General features: G+C 37.1%; 1 protein-coding gene across 8 annotated transcripts in view; it reads right to left on the reverse strand.

Moving 5' to 3' along the window:
- The window catches only part of cnksr2a (connector enhancer of kinase suppressor of Ras 2a), a 676,696-nt gene that overhangs the window by 459,353 nt on the left and 200,793 nt on the right, over positions 1-16,550 (reverse strand). The gene's annotated exons all lie outside the window — the stretch shown is intronic.

Here is a 16,550-nt window from a genome sequence, read left to right on the forward strand (position 1 = left end):
AGTGTTGCCAAGATAGATAGTGGATTTCTGTAACCCATTGACATCTTGAGCTGCACTTTCATGCTAAAAAAATGCCCAAACTCAGGTTAACTGGTGAATTTCTGTAAACCATACTGTCTTTTATTTTATTTTTTTTTTTACATCTCAGGGGATATAAACAAACTTGCACCCAAACTTGCACAAAGTGTGTGTTTTGAAGGCTACCGTGTTATTTTAACATGTCATATTCTGTGAAGATGATCTTATTTTCAAAATGTTGCAACTATCTTTGCACCAAGGTTATTATAGTTTTGCCTTTTAATATTAGTTTTTATTTCTATATTTTTCTGACCTTACTTGGGAATTCAGTTTAGCTTTAGTTTTCCTTCATTGTGTATTTTTAGTTTTAGTTTAGTTTTTATTTCACAAAGACATTTGTTTTATTTTTATATATATTAGTTTCAGTTTTATTTTTAGTAATTATGGCATGGAGCCCCCAATGGAGGCACAAAATAACAAAGACAGCGTCTGACATTAAGAACAACATATGCATTATCTAAACCTGTTTATCCAGAGTAGGATTATAGCAAATCTGGAGCCTACCCCAGCAGGTTTGGATGCAAGGCAGGAAAAATCCCTGGTATGCAATATTTATGATATGGCTGATGTTAAGAACAAAAAAGAATTGGATATTTCAACTGTTTTGAGAGAGAGAGAGAAAAACATTGAAAAAAGGAGACAAATATTTTAAAATATAATTCTGCTAATGGATTACTTTCACAATATCAGGTATTTTGACTTGTGAATATGAACTAAAAAAGAAATTAATAAATATGGAATAAATACAAAAACCCATTAGTATGTTTATTTTTACATCACTTGTCAGACTCTCTACCTTTGTTTGTATCTCTTCGTTGTTAAATGATGCACTTTTAAAGCAAAAGTGATTGGTAAGCAACAATATGCTGATCTTATATGATGACCTAGTCAGTCTCTCGATCAGTGCCATTTTATTTTCAAAAACCGGGAGTGCTCTCCCCTCGACTTTCTTGTATACTCAGATATGGGGATAGATATTTGAAGAGTAAACCGCAAGACAATGATTATATTTTTATATTATGTACATCAAGAAACTATCAACAACAAATTAAATTAATAATATATTGAACAATTATTATAAGAGTAAAGTTGAATACATGTAAATCAGACTCAGCAGCTATATAAATAAAAAATAAAAAAAAAAATCGAATATGTGTTCAGGTAAAGTACCACTTCCGGGTGATGGATTTGGCCCAAAAGTTAATACAAATCTACAATTGTGGTGTAACAACTACATGCCGAATTTCATCCATCTATCTAGTTGCATTTTTGAGTTATCGTGTTTATACACACACACACACACACACACACAGGCGCGCGCTACACACACAATTCCAAAAACACAGTACTGTTGGACACTGGTTAGTCTATAACGTCAAGATTCATTAAAATATCGAGGTCGAATTTTTTCATGATTACTATACTTTCTCTATGCTTCTTATATGAGAAAGTAAATACGATTTCTCCAGTGTGAAGTGGCAGGTGAATTGCTGTCAACAAAAAGCAGAAACCTAGGAAATAAACTGAAACGTTACTCACTCGTGATTTTTCTGTCCATATGGTAAATGTTTTGTTGACCAGCACATTCTGATTTCAGCCATTTGAATTACATCTTGATATACAACAAGCACAAAGAAAGGCGGCACGCAAATCGTTTTCTATTTCTCACGCACCCGCACTCAGCTTGCTCTGTCACCACAAATGCTGTGTGAACAGCCGCCCTCTGTTCACTGGATGAATATATGCGGGTGTCTCGTGGTGGATGACTTTCTCTTTTAGAGAAAACTTACAAGGGTTAAAGACCAACAGCAAGAATATTCATTCAAAAACGAAAACTAAAAACATTTTAGTCAATTATTATTTTATTTCACTTAGTCTTTCCAGCTACTTTAATAGCTTTGTTTAGTTTTAGTTTTTCATTTCGGTTTTGTTAATTATTTTATTTCAGTTTACGAAAATGTTTTTTTAATTATAGTTTCAGCTTTGATTTTAGTTTTCGTTAACTATAATAACCTTGCTTTGCACTATAGAATAACATACTCATAACTTTTACCAATTGAATTAGTCAATCCAAAAGAGCAGGATATAAAACAATTGAAAACCACAATGTGCAGCTTCACATGCTGAACAGCCAGAATACTGCCATGTGCAAGAAAAATAAATATCAGGGTCTGATCTCTGTGTCAATAAAGAATCCCAGTCCTACAAGTTACTTCTTTGGTACTGCTGGTTGATATTAATGAATAAGTTATTTTTGTCCTACTTAGTTATTTTCAATTTATCATTCGGTTCAGGATCACATAGTCTCCAACAGACCACTATTGCAGGTCATCAGCCCTTGCTTCTCTGCATCTAAATAAAAATAACATTTTATTGCAAGAAACAATGTGTTGTCAGTGGCTGTTCTTCCAGGAGATAAAAAGGGTCCAAATACATTCTTGACAGCACAGCAAAGCAGTTTTCTGCCAGAATATTTTTTAAGATGGAGTTTTCTGAGTAATGAGCCCAACTTACATTTTAAAAGTTACTGTGAGTTATCACCTCTGACATAAAAAACAACATGAGAACTAAGTTTAGCCATATTGCCCTGGCACTGTCATTAGCTCTGAAATTAGACAGAGAGTAAACAACAGCTTGCCTCCCGGTTTTATTTCAAATAGAAAGCACATGGTAGATTATTGTTAGACCCCAATAGACTCACAATGTTTTTTTCTCTACCAGTTTTGCTCCTCAGTAATATGGTAATCCCAGTTTTTTACTACTCTTATGAATGGCTCACTCTTATTAAGCCTTGTTAACGGACTGATGGTAAAATTTAGCCTTGTGGATTGGCTATTCCACTTTTCAACCAAAATCTAAATCCTATTTTCTTATGACATCTTAACACTTGTTCCTTCTAATTAGTATCACTCTTGTATTGTATTCCACTAAGCTAATGTTACAAGACAAGTTTAACTTTTTGACAATTGTTAAAATTCAACCGGTAAGAGGCTGACTTAAAGTTAAGGCTCCTGGCAAATTAGCACCTAGCTTTTAGGTAATGTAGTTCTTTTTATAGTAGCCAATTTCCATAGCAGCTTTACTTTTAAGATATTTCTAGTATGATTCCTCATATGTACAGTGGATTCAGAAAGTATTTAAAAACTTTCACTTTCTGCACACTTTATTGTGTTGTAGATTTCATTTTAAATGGATAGATTTTTTATTTTTGCCCATCAGTCTATACTCAATAATGACAAAGTTAAAACATGGTTTCAGAAAGCTTTGCAATTGTATTAAAAATCAAAAACTGAACTCTCTAATTAATTGAAATATTCAGACCCTGGCAGCAACAACAGCTTCGAGTCTTCTTGGATAACTCTCTTCAAGATTTGCACACCTGGGTGTGGGCAGTTAAGCCCAATATTCCTGGTAGATCCTCTCAAGCACTGTTAGACCAAGTGGTAAGTGTCTGTAAACTGCCATCATCAGGTCCCTCCACATAAACTCTATGGGGTATAAGTCTGTGCAACTCAATGACAGTCAGAGACTTGTGCCAAAGCCATTCCAGTGTTGTCTTGGCTGTAAGTTTCAGGTCATGGTTATATTTACTTATTTAGATAAAGGCGTCAGCCAAATGAGTAAAGCGACTTTTATGATACAACTGTTTACATTTCTTTTGGTTTTCAAATTGGAGGAAAGGGAGGTCAAATGACTTGCTTATGGTCACACAATATCAGTTAGCAGGATTTAAACCCACAATCTCAAGGTTTGAAGTCCAAAGCCTTAACCACCACACTCCACTGTCTGTTGTGCTAAAAAGTGAACCATCACCCTACTCTGAGGTTGAGTGCACTCTGGAACTGTTTTTCTTTGAGCACCTCTCTTCATTTGCCTGTACGCACCCCACTTTCAGTTCTGACCAGGCTTCCTGTCCCTGTTACTTAGAAGGAATTCCATAGTATAATGCTGCTGCCACCACAATGGAGGAAGGTCATAAGTAGTGCCTGGTCTTCAACAGACATAATGCATGGAGTTCTATCCAAAGAGATCATTTATTGTATTTTTCCACATCCTCTCAGCCTTTTAAATGCTGTTTAGCAAAATCTAAGTGGGCTGTCATATGCTCCCGATTTATGGAGTGCTACTGAGATGGTCATCTATAGAACAGCGTCTCCCATCTCAGCAAAGCACTTCTGACGCTCTGTTAGAATGACTACTGGGTTCTTGTTCACCTCGCTGTCCGAGACCCTTCTTGTCTAGCTACTCAATTTGGCCAGATGACCCATTCTACACAGGGTATTGGCGGTTCTGAATTTGTTCCATTTCACAATTATTGAGGCCAGTGTACTACTGGGAACACTCAAAGCTTCAGAACTGGTTTTATCCCTTTGCCCTGATTTTTGCCTCACCACAGTTTGATCGCAAAACACTACATAGAGTTCCTTGGACTTCATGGCTTGTGTGGGATCCTTATGTACACAGGTGTATCACTTTCTAAACCATGTCCAGACGATACAATTTGCCACAGGTGAACTCCAATTGGGTGGCACGGTGGCGCAGTGGGTAGCGCTGCTGCCTCGCAGTTGGGAGACCTGGGGACCTGGGTTCGCTTCCCGGGTGCTCCCTGCGTGGAGTTTGCATGTTCTCCCCGTGTCTGCGTGGGTTTCCTCCCACAGTCCAAAGACATGCAGGTTTAGGTGGATTGGCGATTCTAAATTGGCCCTAGTGTGTGCTTGGTGTGTGGGTGTGTTTGTGTGTGTCCTGCGGTGGGTTGGCACCCTGCCCGGGATTGGTTCCTGCCTTGTGCCCTGTGTTAGCTGGGATTGGCTCCAGCAGACCCCCGTGACCTTGTGTTCGGATTCAGCGGGTTGGAAAATGGATGGATGGATGGACTCCAATTAAAGTTTATACACATCTCTGGGAAAATTAAAGCAAACAGGATGCGCCTGACCACAATCTGGAGTCCCACAAAAAAGGGTCTGAATACTTAGATGAAAGAGAGATTCAGTTTTTGATTTTAATGAATTTGCAAACCTTTTTCAAAACATGTTTTCACTTTGTCATTATGGGTTACTGAATGTAGATACATAGGCAAAATGGCAAATGTATCTATTTAAAATCAAATCTAAAAAGCAATAAAATGAGCAGAAAGTTAAAGGGTCTGAATAATTTATGAATCCACAATACATTTATTTTAAATACTTAGATTTTAAGTGATTTGTTTGGGCTTACTGAAGTTTAAAATCTAATGCCTTGGTATTTCTAGGGCATATTGCTTAAGATCCTTAAAAAATCTTCAAATTTAAAAATCAATCTACTTAGCAAACTACCTGTCACCTATCGCACTGTTCTCACCTCTGTCTCCCTGTAGTTACCCTTTCACCAACAATTACTGTAGCTTTAGAAATATTACCTTACCTACAGGGTCTTGTTCCACCTTGGGTCTTTTCTGCACCTGCATATACCTCAACTGATCTATAAACCAAAGTCCCTATATTTGTGCACTGATCGATTAGAGGGTTAGAAAATGGTCGGAACTATATTTAAATGTTCCAATTTTTCATACTAGCTCTTTTAGATGTATGGAACTAATATAATGGAACTCTCTCTATATAGCTACAAAGTTCATTTGGCTTCAAAAAAATAACTCTAAGGGCAGAATCTGTAACATCTCCTTTCAGGCTAAGACATTCACCTTCAGTACATTATACAGTTTTGGATAATGCTATACTTGCCCATAGATCATTGGTCTTGGCAAACATGACATACTGCTTTATCACTTTACTTATTCCTTTGGAAATATCCTTTCATTCATCCATATTTTTAATAAATCTACTAAATCAATCAGTACAGCTGAGGCTGAAAAGAAGCTGGGCATAAGTCAGGAACCACACCACTGCATGTCTATCACAAGGTCCACACAAATTCACATTCACTTACACAGAGCTAATTTAAACTTCCTGATGAACCTAACAAATATTTTTAGAATTTGGAAAATAAAGCTTTAATCTATAACAATAATTGTGCTGCAAAAATAGCCATTCCATGTGGAACAGAGCAAAAATGTGATCTTAATGTAACATCTTACAGTAGGACATTCATTTTATTAATACCACTTTGGGATTTCTATTTTCCATTTATCAGGTCAAAGGGAGATTTCTCCTGAGTTTATGCATCAGAACAGTTACTTATTTAAAATTCCCTTAAATAACATCAAGTCCTTAACAAGCAGGTCAAGGAACCAGAATGTACCTCTGTGAACTAAAATTCATGAAAGCAGTTCTCTTAAATAGAGTTCTTAGAAAGTCTAATATCACCACATGGTTTAAATTCACCTGGGAAGAGTAAAAATAGGACAGAAAGTAGGGTAATTAAGTACTATAAAATACACGAACTTGCACCTGATGAAAACGATATCATTACAATGCAAACTTTAAGGAAAAGGAACTCTCCTGTGCCTTGCATAATCTTGACCATGGATGCCAGAGATACACTATTGTACTTTATACAGTATGCAAAGACAGAGTGTGGATATCAAATTGTGAGGTCTACATTTAGGATTAGTTTTCAGCATATGGATGCCAATATCATTGCTGATTTATGCTAAGCAATTTCAAATTAATAATTGTACCCACTCTGCAAATAATTATTATTCTTATCTGATTAGACCCTTAAAAATTCTATGTATAGAGCTGAGCTAGGAATTGTTAATACAAGAAGATTTGCTTGAACAAAAATGCAGCAAGGGGTTCAGCAAAGCTATTTAATTTTACATTCTTCATATACTGCTTGCATTTACAAGGTACTGCAGGGGTTGCTGAACAGTTAAGTACATTACACATATGGAACAAGCCCTGGACACAGACAGGCAGACATGTTTTAATCACCACCACACGTTTATTTACAACTACTATATACAATGTTCTGTGTACCACAAACCCCAAAGTCCAGGCCAAACCACACTGCCTTTTCTTCAGACCACCTCCTTTTCTCTCTTCACCAACCTCGTCCGTCTTCCACCCGACTCCAGCCTCTCTGTGAAGGGAGGTGGCCCCTTTTATAAGCACCCGGTTGTGCTCCAGGTGTGTTCCGGCAATTTCCCGCCGACACTCCCCAGTGTGGCGGAAGTGCCGGCTGCGTACCCGGAAGCACTCCGGGTGTCCCCACTTGTCTTCCACCCAGCACTTCCTGGTGTGCCGGAAGTGCTGGGGTCCAGGGTTCTCCAGGCATGGGGGCGCCCCCTGGCGGTGACCACGGGCCCCCACAGGGTTGAGCTTCCCAGCTCTGTACCCGTGGCCCCCAAAGGAACCAGCGCGGTCACCCCCTCGTGGTCTGGAGGAGGCACGAGCCCTCCTCCCGTCTTCCTGGGCGTCCCGGCTGGGTGCCACCCCCAGCCACGTGCCACACACAGCACCCAGGAAAGTATTAAGGGGAACTTTCTGGGACAACTTTAATGTCACTTCAATTGACAATATTATTTTTATGCTTTTAATTAATATAATATTCTCAAACACACTTTAATTAAATTCAGGGTCACTAGCTCTGACACTGGATTGGGCGTCGCTGACTTATGTCAATATCGGAAGTAGGGTAATGTTTAATAGCAACATTATAAAAGACAGCTTATATGACAGGTAGTGAAGATTTTAAAATGGACACATTCCACACACCAATCTTGTGAAAGTATACCTAATAAGAAGGACCTAGGATTCATAGTGGACTCTTCACAAGGTACTGTACATTCAAGCAATGTACAAATGTGATCGGAAAGCTAATAGGAATTTAGGCTGTAAAGCCTAAAGTGTAACGTACAAGACATGGTGTCTTATACTTAAGTGGAATAATGTACTAGTGATGCCTCATTTAGCAATTCTTTATAAGGTCCTGGGAAGAGCTACTAGGCTGATTGGATATACAGTGATCAATCCTCCATCGCAGGGGTTGCGTTCCAGAACCACTGCGAAAGGTGAAAATGCGCGAAGTAAAAACCATATGTTTATATGGTTATTTTTATATTGTCACGCTTGGGTCACAGATTTGCACAGAAACACAGGAGGTTGTAGAGAGACAGGAACTTTATTCAAACACTGCAAACAAACATTTGTCTCTTTTTCAAAAGTTTAAATGTGCTCCATTACAAGACGGAGATGACAGTTCCGTCTCACAATTAAACGAATGCAAACATATCTTCCTCTTCAAAGGAGTGCGCGTCAGGAGCAGAGAATGTCAGATAGAGAGAGAGAGAAAAAAGCAAACAATCAAAAATCAATAGGCGCTGTTTGGGATTTAAAGTATGAATGTCAGAGAAAGAGAGAGTGATAGAGAGAAAAGCAAACAATCAAAAACCAATAGGTGCTGTTCGAGCTTTTAAGTATGCAAAGCACCCTGCGGGAAGCATATCGCTTGACAACGCAGCCGCAAGTAAGCCCAGCAAGGAAGGGAACAATGTGAAGGTAGTCTTTCAGCGTTTTTTGAGGAGCGTCCGTATCCTCTAGGGGTGCGAACAGTCCCCCTGCTCACAATATATTTGAGGAGTTTTATTTAATACGTAATATGTGCTCTGATTGGATAGCTTCTCAGCCATCTGCCAATAGCGTCCCTTGTATGAAATCAACTAGGCAAACCAACTGAGGAAGCATGTACCAGAAATTAAAAGACCCATTGTCCGCAGAAACCCACGAACCAGCGAAAAATCCGCGATATATATTTAAATATGCTTACATATAAAATCCGCGATAGAGTGAAGCCACGAAAGTCGAAGCGTGATATAGCAAGGGATTACTGTAGTATGGAAAGACAGAATGAGCTGAACATTTTTAGTTTAATCAAATACGGATTAGGAGGTGGTACTCCAGTTTCCTCCCACAGTCCAAAGACATGCAGGTTACGGAGAATGGCAATGGTAAATTGGCCTAAGTGTGTGTGCAGGTGTGTGAGTGTGTTCAACCTGCAATTGACTGGCACTCTGTCTAAGGGATTGTTGCTGGGATTTGCTCCAGCTCCCTGTAACCCTGATCAGAATTAAGCAGGTTTATAAAATGTTATGGTATAGGTTTGGGAGGTGACATGATTGAATTTTTTAAATTTATAAAAGGAATTGGTACAGTGGTTCCCATCCAGGACTTCAAGAAAAACACTGACAGAATCTTGTTAAGGTTAGATTTCATGCAAAACTTTAATTTTTCTTCATACAATGAACCATAAAGACACAGAATAAGTTACCTAATAGTGTAGTAGACGGTAGCACATTGGGGCCTTCAAAAACGTGACTTGACATGATTCTGGAGAAATTAGAGCTGAATTGCCTATTCTTGTCAAGCTTGATCAAATGTTTAAAGCATTTTGTTTTGGCATCAGCTCAAACAAACAATTTAAGCTGTAAATTCAGTGTTACAATCATAACTAAAACATGCTTAAATGCATCTTTAAAATTTGGCCCTCTCAGAGTTGCCCCCATAAAAAAAGAATATAGTAAATCTATTTTGCAATTGAATGGGCATAATGACAGTGGGATCTAATAATAAAACACCTAAAGATAGACCTCTGCTTAAAAAAATAAAAAATAATAATAAAAATAAAACAAAAAAAAACACACACACCCATTCTGCCATGTTTATAAAATAAAGAAACATACTGCAACTTCAGCACATCCACCATCTTATGTACCTTCATCAATAAACAAAATAAACAAAAAAAAACTACATTTCAGGTCATTACATGTCATTCATTATTAATCAGCCCTTCCATTCTTAAATCAAAACCCAAACTGCAACGTACTAAACCAGCATTTCCCAACCTGTGGGCCATGGGGATACTTGCAAGTGGGCCACATAATTACTAACTAAAAAAAATTACAATCAAACATTAATACAAAGCAATGTTGAAAATGCAGCATATATTAAAAATATAGCTATTTATGAATCATACAGAATTTCAAACTTGACCAATAGGAACGCAAAAACCTAACCAACACAGCCTCCTCATTATTAGCTGCAATTATTCATAACAGGATCCTATTCCGTGGATGCCTTCATCTCTTTTCAGCTCTTTTTCTCTTCATGGCCCCGCCCCCCCAATGGGTTTACGCCTACTAGGTCCAGTTCTGGAATGTAACATTTGGTTACTCAAGCTTTAGTCCACTACCTAGCGTGCTTTAATTGTCTGCTGCTGTTCATTTCAATTTGATAGGTACAGTTCAATAAATTGGCGCCTTTCAACAGACAAATTTAAAGCGAGACAAAGTGTCAAATCCAGAAGTAAATCTTTCTCGTAAATCTGTACCAAGGCATGCAACTGCTGCGGCTATTTTGACATACTAAACACATTCATTATTTTGAATGAAATAAATGAATGAAATCGGTCAAAATGCATAGGATTCAGTTAGTGCTGAGCGGTATACCGGTTCATACCAAAAACCGTTTTTTATTTTGTTATGATATGGATTTTTCTTATACGACAACACCGGTTTAAATAGCCTAAACAACATTCAGAATGTGGCGCAGTGGGAAACTGTTTAAGGGGGGACCTTTTTCACTGCTGCACCGCTAAACATGAATGCAACGGAGTACATGCGTTAGTGGAGGTATTGAACGGTGAAGTTGTAGCAGACGATAAAGTCACAGAACACAGAAGAACTTTTGCCGAAAAAAGGAGCCATGTCTGTTGTCTGTAGATACTTTGGTTTTAAAAGGTCGGATGTGAACCATTATGTTCAAATGTGTGTATACTGTTTCTATACTACTGGATAATACTGCAAGCCAAGTTGTACTTGTTTTATTTTTTTTTTCAATACTGTGTAATGTACCTTGGTACTGTGTAATAGTGTGACAACATGTTGAATTTATTCTCGACATTTCCACTTTAATCTCGCCGCTTATGACGAGAATAAAGTCAACATGTTGACTTTATCCTCAACGTTTCTACTTTATTCTCGCCGTTTATGTTGACATGTTTTTTTTTTCTTCACTGTGTCCGTATTTTTTTTTTCTTCACCGTGGCCCTAATATGCTTCCATAGGGCTATACCACAAATAGCATTATAAATGCAAGTTGCAGTTTTATTATTTATGTATATACAGTAGCTTAGCTTGAAGCAAGATCCATATTAATGCAGGTTGCCTTAATGATGGTTCAGTTGGTAAAGATGTCATCACCAAGTTGCACTTGTTTTATTTTATTTTAATTTGGTGAATACTGTGTAATGCACTTGGGCTTTGAAGTCTTGGAAGTAATAGTATTATTACCGGAAGTTGCACTATTATTTATTGTATTGTTATTATTTATTAGTTTAAATATTATACAGTTTAATGATGGTAAAGTTGTTTAAAAAGTCACTTTAACATGTCAGTGGACAGAGATTGTTAACATTAACAAAGTGTAGTTGGTTTACAAAAAATATTTACTATTTATTCCTTTTCTAAAACATGTTCAGTGTAATACAACTTTTGACAAGAACCTCTGGATATTTTAATATAGTCTAAATGCCTCTTTGGATGGTTGAAAATGCAGTCAAAATATTACGTTATTTGCAAACTGTGTTCAATAAAAAGGCTCTATATTTTGACTGCATCTGTCATGCAGTGAGATTCCTTCTCTTCATTAGTGCCACGCCCTTGAAAACTATCACTTTATGGGGCCATGCAAACCTGTATTAATACTTGTGTGCACATTAAAATGTTTTTTTTGTACAATATACAATTCTCATGACAGAGGAGTAGGTTGTTCTTAGCCAGTAATTGCAGTGGAAAATGTGGTTAACATCCACTCATGCATGGGAAAAAAATACCATCCAATACTGTGACACCGGTATAATTTTGAAAAATACCGTGATATACAATTTTGGTCATACCTACCAGCACTAGATTCAGTACTGATGGGGCTGGTGTGATGCTGGGCGAGCACAGTGGGCTCGTTGCACATGTCAAAGCAGTCACTCCATTCACTGCAGTATTCATCAAGAGGCATTAGCAGCAATAAATAAATAAATAAAATTGTGATGAGTTGGGAAATGATCACTACCAGCTTCTTTTACATACTGAAGTTTGATGGCTCTCTCAAGGGGAAGTGCTCACATGCCTGGATGAGGTGAAGCTGTTTTTAATTAAGTTTGAACTTGTGCATCACATTAGTGATTTTGAGGCCTTGGCAAGTTTAGCATATTTGCCCGATATTTTTACTCATCTAAATTGACTCAATCTCTCTCTCTCCAGGGAAAAGAGAGGACACTTTTTCTTGTTTAAAACAAAATCGAATCATCATCACGAAGCTCGGAATGTGGGATAGGCGAATTGAAGTATTAAACAAAAAATCTTTTGAAAATCTTTCCAATTTTTTAACAAAGCTGTTGCTGAAATCAGCAAGCATTTTAAAAATGTCAAAACCCAATTGCGGGAATACTTTCTCATCATCGATGTGCAGCACAGCTGGATTGAAAATCTGTTTGACTGCCAGAGTGATGAGGCCATGACCGGTACAAGTTCCAGAGAGCATTTTTAGCCTTCTCAATCTTTCTTGCAACAGTGCTTTCAAACACATGTTCTAACAGAAACATCTGCCCAATTGTTGGCATCACAGCGTGACAGAGTATCCTACCCTTCTGACAGAGCAGTGAAGTTTTTAATGCCATTTCCAACAACATTGAAGCTGGGTTCCCTGCACTAGTAACACGGAGGACAAAATACAAAACTCACCTTAACACTCAGCCCAGTCTTCGGTTAAGGCTGTTCTCCTTGCAAACTAAAGTTGAGCCTTTGCCTTCAGACTGACAACACGATCATTCTTAGAAGGTGAGTGACCATACTTTACACATAAGACCTGCATTTGGCATAGCAGAATAGGCGACATGCAACTGATAGCTATTTGTACTCAAATAGAGTTCACTTCTATATGCATTTTTGTGTTGCTATTGGCAAACTGTTATTTTTTGTAATATATATATGTAGCTTAATTGGCCTCAAACATCAGAAGTTAGCAATTATTGTGGGCTGCAAAAACTCTTTGATGAACTGGGCTGACTTTTGAAAAAGGCAGGGAAACAATTAAAACATTATATACAAGTTTAGTACAGTAAGTAAGAGAGAAAAGAAAAAATATATTTATTGTATTATATAAATTAAAATAAAGTGACTTGAGTCTGTAAATTCTATGGTAGCAACCTATCGTTGGTTTGTGTTGGAGCTCAGAGCAAAGATGAAATTATGTCCCCCAAAAAAAAAATCTTATTTAGACAAATAATATAAAGAAGTACTATTCTATGTAGCAGTGTTTCAAGTTCTGGAATTCATGCTGCCTTTCTTGTGAATATTCCCGGTCTGTTAAGGCAGCTTTTCTTTTTGATACTAGCGGTGCATGCCAGCTGCCACTTCCTGGATGAGGTTCCTGTTAGCTTGTGTCGTACATGGATGTCATATCAGATATCGAGATTGGGGAGGGACCCACTTGGTGATTTCTATGCATGCTCACTCAATTGTCGAAAAACTTTGATGGAGTAAGCAGCTGCCTAGTTTGCCTATATGGTACAGCAGGCACCACGTAGAAGCTGTTAGTTGAAGAATGCCCATTCCTCAACCTTGCACAATACTTTCATCAATAGATAGATAGATAGATAGATAGATAGATAGATAGATAGATAGATAGATAGATAGATAGATAGATAGATAGATAGATACTTTATTAATCCCAAGGGGAAATTCATAATCATTAATATTCCAGAAATATTCCAATAAGAGAGGATGTGGAGGGGCTAGAGGCCATCCTGGTGTCAGTGACTAAGGACCAAGGGCTTATATGGGATCATTTTAAGGATGCCAATCACCTTAACCTAAAAACATGAAAAAAGCACGTGTTGTAAGCAAGCATGTACAAAATCCACACTGACGGTTCCCAAACTGGAATTAGAACTTGTATTTTTGTGGCCATCCATGGGACCACTGCACTACAATAATTCATAATAACTGAAATGTTTTGTTAAAATCCTCTGGTATGGTATGTGGGAGACATTATTAATATTTTTCTTAAAACTGATCAAAAAAAGGTCCGATTTGATTGTCCTAATTTCCAGGTTTAGACCAAAAAAGGTGGATGTTCCAGATAAAGTATGTAGATTTTTGGAAAAAAAAAATAAAATTTTCACTCAGAGGGTCTGTTCAAAACTTTTTTAAAATATAGCAGGATCTAATCAATAACATTTTAGAATAAACATCTATATTGAGGAAAAGTATACTCTTCCTTGCCGCTTCAAGGATTTGCTTTGTTGTTGGCTCTTGTCTCTATCTTTTGGGTGAGGGTTGAATTTTGTTTTTTTAAGTTTGATTTGATTTTATGGGTTGTTATTTGCTTTTTATTAAAATTAATAAAATTAAAAAATACATGTTTTTATTGTATGTCCACTGTATTTCACTGACACTATCACATAGGACAACTGAAGAGTTATAATAAATGGTTGCCAAAATGGGTCAATAAAATAATAAATTACTGAATGGATGATAAAAAATTAAGAGTCAAATAAAGCTACTCTATGCCATGAATTACATATTCCCATGAATCAAAAATAAGGAGAGCAGGGAGAAGGAGCTTTTATGATTTAAAACTTCTTTCCACGCAAATTCTTACATTTTCAAAGCTCTAGGAATTCACCTACATGTCACCAAATGCATTAAACCAGAAAGAGAGTGAAGGATGACTACACAGAAAATAAACATGAAAAGTAACAAACACCAAATAAAACCTCAACAGACTTTGTCCCAACAGAAATCACAGCAGCAAGTAGTAGCCATTAAGTTCTTCCCGAGATTCACTTCTAGTATATCCCCGATGATACAGATCCCTGTGCCAAATGACTTTTGAAAGGACAGGAAGCCACAATGTCTGTTCTGTCCTGTTTTAGTAGAAATTTGCCTAAACTCTATAGGCTTCTCCTGCTGTCATCAAGTGCAGGTTTCCTCCCAGGCAGCCTTGGTTTCTCTCTCTCTTTTACAATGATGTATAACTATCTCCGAGATTGTTTTTGCTATGAAAGAAAATGGTTGTCACTGCTGTAAAACCCATTTGTATTAATACATAACATACTTTACATAGGTGAATTAAAGAAAAAATATTTGAAACTCCTTTCAAATGTTTGAGATTTATTTTATTTCAGTAGAAACAGGCAGATAGGCTGTTGAAAGACTATTTCAAAAGCGTAAATATGGAAATTTTAGTTTGTCCCTTTGGGCCTGGGGAAAAAAGTAAATTGCTGAATAGCAAGTCTTATTTGGGATGTTTGTAACCTGACCCATTTAATGATGTGCTAAGGACACACAAATTCTCGCAAGAAAATAGTGACATTTCGAAGTGTTTCTTTGACAGCACATGGCCGATTATCTTTAACAGACTTGGAGGAGGATTTGTTAATATGGATGAGTCAACAAAGCTTAAAAAGTTGAACTAATGTCAGATCTGTCATGTAATACTAAACTTGTTATGAAATCTTGTTCAATAAGCAATGAAGGATAAGAAATTTTCACTGATAATAATTCAGGACAAAAAATGTTATAAAAGGTCGATTCCTAAACTGTTCAGTGTTTTTCAACGATAAACTGGTTACTTGGACAAAAAAAATGTATGTTACAGTATGTTGATAAGTGGTACATTTTGCTGTAAAAAAACTGTAAAAAAACAAAAAGATCTAATTAGGAAAGATTGTATTTGTCAGGAAGTTTTAGAATTAGCTATTAACAAAACCATCTGTTAAATCATATGTAAAAATTACTTAATTTCGGTAATTTATAGAGTGAACATATTGAATCACGGTACTGCCCAAGCCTGCCTCATCCTAAGCTTTTACATTGCTTATTGCTCTCTTCCACACCAGTTCATTTGTTTTATTTGAACCCGTGGTGGATTGACTAACTTGGGGTTCCCTAGTCAGACGCCAGCCTCAAGCTCCCATGGCCTATCTGTTAATACAAACTCTGTATATTACCTTCAGTAAGTGACCCATAGCAAGCATAAAATGCAAATCACTGTGTGGCAATTGATGCACACAACACTGATTTTAACAAACCAATTTAACAATTATATTATGGGCTATAAATATGTGCAGTATGAAACACAATTCTGGCTTTTAGACAGTGACAGAATGAATAAGCAGTGTGAATTAGTTGCAAATAACACAATATGGGCAACAAGGTCACTTCAGCTAATGTACACAATGGCCTGTCTGGCCAGCCATCCCACAACATCCACAAAACCCTGAATGAACGCTCAGCACAAAACAGCACAATAGCAAATTATATGTCCCTACCTTTATAAGCTTTTTGTTCCAATGTTCTTTGCGGCAAAATCCTTTGTGATTCCTATGAAATCCAGTTGTTGAATCACTTTTAAGGGGCACCAGTGTTAGACTGTTAAATCTATCGTGTTGCACTATAGCATTCAGCCTATTTTATGCCATAGTCTTCTTTGATAAAAAGCGCTCCTCATTGGCATTAGTGACATGTAATTAGGGATGGA

This window comes from Erpetoichthys calabaricus, chromosome 4, assembly GCF_900747795.2.
Source record: "Erpetoichthys calabaricus chromosome 4, fErpCal1.3, whole genome shotgun sequence".
In the NCBI taxonomy this organism is placed as follows: Eukaryota; Metazoa; Chordata; class Cladistia; order Polypteriformes; family Polypteridae; genus Erpetoichthys; species Erpetoichthys calabaricus.